This window comes from Ambystoma mexicanum, chromosome 10 (genome assembly GCF_040938575.1).
Source record: "Ambystoma mexicanum isolate Mex_15411 chromosome 10, UKY_AmexF1_1, whole genome shotgun sequence".
Lineage (NCBI taxonomy): Eukaryota > Metazoa > Chordata > Amphibia > Caudata > Ambystomatidae > Ambystoma > Ambystoma mexicanum.
Genome location: NC_090932.1, coordinates 1,569,817,003 through 1,569,823,252, shown reverse-complemented (window position 1 = coordinate 1,569,823,252; position 6,250 = coordinate 1,569,817,003). Strand labels below are relative to the sequence as shown.

Genomic DNA, 6,250 nt, shown 5'->3' with positions numbered 1-6,250 from the left:
AGTACAAGAGGAACCGCAGGTTCAGACATTTGGTGTGCATGCTTGTCTGAGGAGCCAATGGGGTGAAGCTACCATCTGTGGGATTATGACTGAACGCCAGAAAGTCAGAAATCCTCCCCTCTGCCCCCAGACCGTGATACTGCAGCACTGTCGAGCATCGGTTGGCTTAGGATAGCCAGCTTCAGGGGCGGTGTGTAGAGCCGCTCGCCTCTGGACTTGAGTGTGGACAGAAGGGGGCCACCTATCTCACCCGTAGTGCACCACATGTTCGTGGGGAATCTGGTGCTAAATCATTCGTAGACAACCTGATTCTGGTTCAGGGTTTTGTAAGTAGCAGAGCAGCTACCTTTCTGCGGTCTATTGGAAGTCATCCTCTGAGCCATGCTTTTGCCGCAAGGCGGCACCGCCGCCAAGGTTCTCCATCCTTCCTCCTGGGGCCCGCGGGGCACACAGGAAAATGCAACCCACCCTAGGGACGCACCCGCAGAGGTGTGTGGGCTGGGCGGGGAGCACTCTTCTCACCTTTCCTGGTCAGCCTAGCAGACCAGATGGCCTTGGGCCCGGCCTTCGAGGTGGTGCCTTAAGCCCCCGGACAGGGCAGGGGAAGAGAGGGTGCAAGCCACCCCAGGGCATGGTGGTGGTACCTAAAGACTGTGCCCCTGGACGGTGGGGTCGGGGCAGGCCCGGCCGGCCACTGGGCCAACTGGCCTGGTAATAGGCCCAGATGGCCCAAGTTGTGGCTGGCGGACCAGATGGCCCGAGTTGCAGCTGACTCCTGCATTTGTCTCCAGTCGGGTTCCGTAAGCTTAATAGTCGGCGTGGAATTGTCTTCCGGCCCGAGTGCGCGGAGGTGGTACCTTAAACCCAGGGCGGGGAAGAGAGGCAGCAGCTTAAGCACCCACCCCAGAGTACGGGGGGTGGTACCTTAAGCTTGTGCCCCTGGACGGTGGGGGCAGGCACGGCCGCCGGGCCATCTGGCTCGGGGAGTAGGCCCAGATGGCCCGAGTTGTGGTTGCCGCAGTTGACTCCTGCATTTGTCTACGGTTGGCATGGAAGTGCCACCCTGTGGCCTCCAGGGCGGCCATGGCGCAATTACTGGCTTTAGTTCAACGGCATTCGTGGGTTGCTCCCGATCCTCGGGCAAGTATCAGCCACATGTGGTCATGCCCAAGATGAGGTGCGTGTGTCAAGGGGTGCCCTGAGCGGGTCGGTTTCCTCCACATGGGGGTAAATGCGCTTGCAGTGGCCGGCCCTGAGTTCCACAGTGTTTGTGGGTTAGTCCTGGAGGGAAAGGCTCTAATGTGGTGGGAGAAGCACTGAGGGGGGCCCGGCCAGAGCTCCAGTGCGAAAGCCCCCGAACCCAGTGGTAGTCGCAGGGAGCCCTGGTGGGATCCCCATCGCTCCCCACAAGGAAAACCTCTAAAGGGGCCCTGCTAAAGCTCCAGGGTTGGGGGGGTCCTGGCCTTGGGCGCCTGTCTCACGTCTGGGTTAACTGTCCCCAAGCCCGGTGGTGATCGTGGGGAGCCCTGTCCCTCTCTGGAGGGTAAAGTCGTGGGGAGCCCTGGAGGGAGAAGCTCTAAAGGGGCACTGCTAAAGCTCCAAGATGGCTGCGGGGGTGCTGGTCCCCCCACCCCAAGCACCCAGCCTTGGGTACCTGTCTCACATGTGGGTCGACTGTCCCTCCTCAGAGGGATAAGCTCCAAGGTGGATCAAAAACCTCTTACGTGGAGGGGCGGTGAAAAACTCTAAGGTGGCCTGGCCAGAGCTCGAGGATGTCGATTGGTGCTGGCCCATGCCTTTGGGCACCTGTTGGTCCCCTGTCCTTTGTCAGGTGGGGGGGCCAAAGGCCCTTCCCGTCCAGGCCCATTGGAATGCATTGACCTACCAGATGGCCGCTCTCCGAGCCCGGCCATCTGGTCATTGGCCCGAGGAATGTCTGCAAGGACCAGACGGCTGGGCTGCTCTGGAAGTCCCAATGGGCGTCAGTTTGACATTTTTCTCCAGTTGGGTCTATAAGGAGCCCAACGCTTTTGCCGAGAGGTCCCACTCTGTCACTCTGGGTACACAGATGACAAAACTTAGTCACCTTCCTCCGGATTACTATAGACTGGGTGAGAGGGACCTGTCTGCCCTTCTCTTGGTTCTCGCTGCCGAACCCGGGCTCCATGGTGAAACCCTGGGTCGGCCGGGAGCGTGCCCCACGCAATGCCCCAGCAGAGACTGGCCTGTTGGTGCTCTTCCAAGCACTCCATGGGATCGATTTGGTGCACTTGGTCCATCTAGGGTTGGACTGCTTGGCCAGCCTCGGCTGTTTCAAGCAATTTGCTTCCACCCGCCATGGGACCGTGTCAAGGGTGTGCTTCCCTCGGGGAGGGCCCTCTCATGTGGGCGGCTCTAGAGCAAAGGCCGAGCAGCCCGGCCACCTCCTAGTGGTCAGATCAGACGGGATCCCCTCGCAAGCTACGACGCAGCCCCTCCTCCACCATGCACGTTTCTCCAGCAGTTCGGAACACACGTTGGCTGCTGACCCCCTCTGTCGCCATTCCAGTGGCAGCGTGCTGGCAAACCCCCCCTACTGGTTCAAGTTGTGCCTGGGCCTGACCTCGACCTCCCACCCACCCTGTGGCATGGCAGAGCAGGCCCGGCCGCCGGTGCCCGCGTGACCAACCTGTCCACCCGACCCACACACGTCTAGGGATGCTCTTTGGCACTCGGGTCCTGCAGACAGCCCCAGAGGGTGCGAAGGTTGTTTCTGAGGCAGTCGCACGGCTCCCCCCGTTGCCACCCTCCAGCAGGTACGGCTACCTCATTGATCCTGGCGGTAGCATATGTGTGTCTCAAAGATTAAGCCATGTACGTGTAAGTACAAATGACTGGTACAATGAAACTGCAAATGGCTCATTAAATCAGTTATGGTTCCATTGATCGCTCCATCTGTTACTTGGATAACTGTGGTAATTCTAGAGCTAATACATGCCGACGAGCGCGGACCTCCCGGGATGCGTGCATTTATCAGACCAAGACCAATCTGGGCTCGCCCGGCCGCTTTGGAGACTTTAGATAACCTCAGGCCAATCGCACATCTATGTGACCGCGACGATGCATTCAGATGTCTGCCCTATCAACTTTCGATGGTACTTTCTGTGCCTACCATGGTGACCACAGGTAATGGGGAATCAGGGTTTGATTCTGGAGAGGGAGCCTGAGAAACGGCTACCACATCAAGGAATGCGGCAGGCGCCCAAATTACCCAATCCCGACTCCGGGAGGTAGTGACGAAAAATAACAGTACAGGACTCTTTCGAGGCACTGTAATTGGAATGAGTACACTTTAAATCCTTTAACGAGTACCCATTGGAGGGCAAGTCTGGTGCCAGCAGCCGCGGTAATTCCAGCTCCAATAGCATATATTAAAGTTGCTGTAGTTAAAAAGCTTGTAGTTGGATCTTGGGATTGAGCTGGCGGTCCACCGCGAGCCGAGCTACCACTGAGGTCCTGGGGGTCTGAAGCGTTTACTTTAAAAAAAGGACAGTGTTCAAAACAGGCTGGTCGCCTGAATACTTAAGCTAGGAATAATGGAATAGGACACTGATTCCATTTTGTTGTTTTTCGGAACTGGGGCCGTGATTAAGAGGGACGGCCGGGGGCATTCGTATTGTGCCGCTAGAGGTGACATTCTTGGACCAGCGCAAGACGAACCAAAGTGAAAGCATTAGCCAATAATGTTTTCATTAATCTACTGTTGTTTTTGGTTGTTGGTCGTCAGGTCTGCCACTCTGCCAAATTCCCCTAGGAGTGCTGTTAATCTCCGGAGGGAAGTGTCCATGTCGGTCAGCACGACTAGGAGATCGTCGGCAAAGGCCATTGCCTTATGATCTTCCCCACCGAATGTAATCCATTTTATTCCCCTCTCCTGTCCAATTCTAGCTAGGAAGGGTTCGAGAAAGTTTGCGTACAGGAATGATGACATGGGCAGCCCTGCTTAGTACCCCTAGTGATCCTTATCGCCTAGGAGACATGGCCATTGATAGCTAGCCTGATAAGTGGTGCTCCACAGTTGGCTTTGACCAGGTGGAGAAGGCCCAGGCCAAACCCCATAACCACAATGGTACCAAACAAGAATGACCGTTTGACTCGGTCGAATGCCTTCTCTGCATCTAGTGCTAACAACCCCTGCCCTCAGGACTGCCCTGTTTGACTTCTCTATCTATCTATTGGGATATTCGCTTAATGTTGTCAAACGTTTGCCTCCCCTTGACAAAGCCTGCTTGACCCGGGTGGATCAGGGCATCAAGGTTTATTAGGGCAGTAGGACGGTAGGAGCTACAGAGGGTTTGTTTCTTGTTTGGCTTAGGGAAGAGGATTACCTTAGCCTCCTCCATGGACTGGGAGATGCAGCCCGTATCGGAGAAGGAGTTGAACAGGGATGTCATTAACGGGACTAATGTGGTATGTAATGCTTTATAGAATGTGGTGGGGTACCCGTCCGGGCCTGGGGCTTTATTTGGTTGTAGCGATCAGATCGGTACACGCACAGCGTCATAGGTAATCGTCCCTTCTAAAGCATCGCGCTGGCTCTGTTCTAATCTTTTTAGCCAGCAAGATTTTAAGAAGGCCTTTTGGAGGTCACTCTCCTGTGCCTCTGTAGCATAGAGGCTTGTATAGAACTCTGTGAACGCCTGCAGGATCTCTTCTGTACGTGTGGTTTCCTGTCCCTCCACCATCTGAATGTGGCGTATTGTACCTGCTGCTTCCTTCTGCTTAACCTACCTGGCTAAGAGCTGGCCTGTCTTGTTTGCCTGGAGGTAATACATCTGCCTCAAGAATAGGAGCGATTTGACTGCTTGTTTAGCTAGAAAGATATTGATTTGCCCTTTGATATGCCTATACTCCCCCCTGATCATTACCCCCCCTATCTGTCTCCATTACACCTGTTCTAGGTCCACCTGGAGGGCCTTCTCCTGTTTGGCTCGAGATGCCTGCTTTGCTATAAGCATCCCCAACATGGTTGCCTTAAAGGCGTCCCATACTACATGTTCCTGCACCCATGGGGTCTTATTTTCCCCAATGAAGTTGCGGATGGACTTGTGTATCTCGTCGCAAATTACTGCATCTCTCAGCAGATGTCAGGGGAACCACCACTTCCAGAGGTCCCCCCCCCTCCATTGGATTTTTGTAGCTGCAGGGGAGTGTGGTCGGGCAGGGGTATGGTTTCCCTTTCTATGATCCGTACTTAGCAAAGCAGTGTCTCCGAAAACCAATATGTAATCAATTCTTGAGAATGTTCGGTGCACGTGTGAGTAGTAAGTATACCCCTTGGAGTCCCCTTTTAGTTCATGCCATGTATCTGCTAATGCCTTTCTGTTATGCTAGCCTGTAGTTTACTAGATGGGCTTTTAGATGTGGGTGTCCTGTCCGCGCTTCTGTCTGTGGATGGGCGCCATGCCAAGTTAAAATCCTGTCAGTATTAGCTGGCTCGTTGTTAACTGGTCTAGCTTCTGCAAGTATTCATCCTGCCCTCAGTTGGGGGCGTACACTGTGGCGATCGTGAGAGGCCACCCCCCATTGTAGCTGGACGAAGAGGAATCTACCTTCCTTGTCATCTTTTGTGCCTTTTATTTCGACGTCAGGTGGGTGTCTAAACGCTATGAGGACCCCTCAAGCTTTGCTCTTGTCGTTGGCCTGCAGAACCTGGGGTTACCCTCTCTCAACTTCATTCTGTCTGTCTTGCTTATGGATATGGGTCTCCTTGAGCGTCCCAATGTCTGGCTTGGTATCCTGGAGGAGGTTCTCCAGTTTCCGTCTCTTTAGTTGGTGTGTTTAGTCCTCTAACATTGAGTTTTAGTATTTGGATCCCTACCCATACCCCGTTACGTCCTGAGAGTAACCATGTCGAAACGACCCCCCTTGATTTAAGCACCCCACCCTCCCTCTCGCCCCGTCCGGCTGGACTCGGTTCAACTTCCCCAGGTCGTAACGTTGTCCTAGGTTGCTGGATCACATTCCCATCCCAGAGAATAACTGTGCGGGGAGAGCCATTCCTATGCTCTTCCCCTGTTTCCAAGATCTGTCAACCCCCCACCCCTGTCTCCCGGAGCCGACCCTTAGGCTGAAATTCCCTGTGTAACCCCACCGGGTCTTAACCCTTGTCTCGTGATCCCCCACCGCTGCTGTTAAGTGGACAGCCTATTCAGCCTGGGGCTTCGGTTGCTATCCCCCAACTTCCCCCTGGGGCCACGCAATTGTTTGT

At 54.8% G+C, this 6,250-nt stretch overlaps 1 non-coding gene across 1 annotated transcript in view; it reads left to right on the top strand.

The window, feature by feature from the left end:
• LOC138496952 (28S ribosomal RNA) overlaps positions 1-391 on the top strand; it is a 3,712-nt gene extending 3,321 nt beyond the window's left edge. Inside the window, exon 1 of the ribosomal RNA XR_011278395.1 lies at positions 1-391. This exon is cut by the window's left edge and continues 3,321 nt beyond it. This is a non-coding gene — a ribosomal RNA (28S ribosomal RNA).
• The last annotated feature ends 5,859 nt before the right edge of the window (positions 392-6,250 follow it).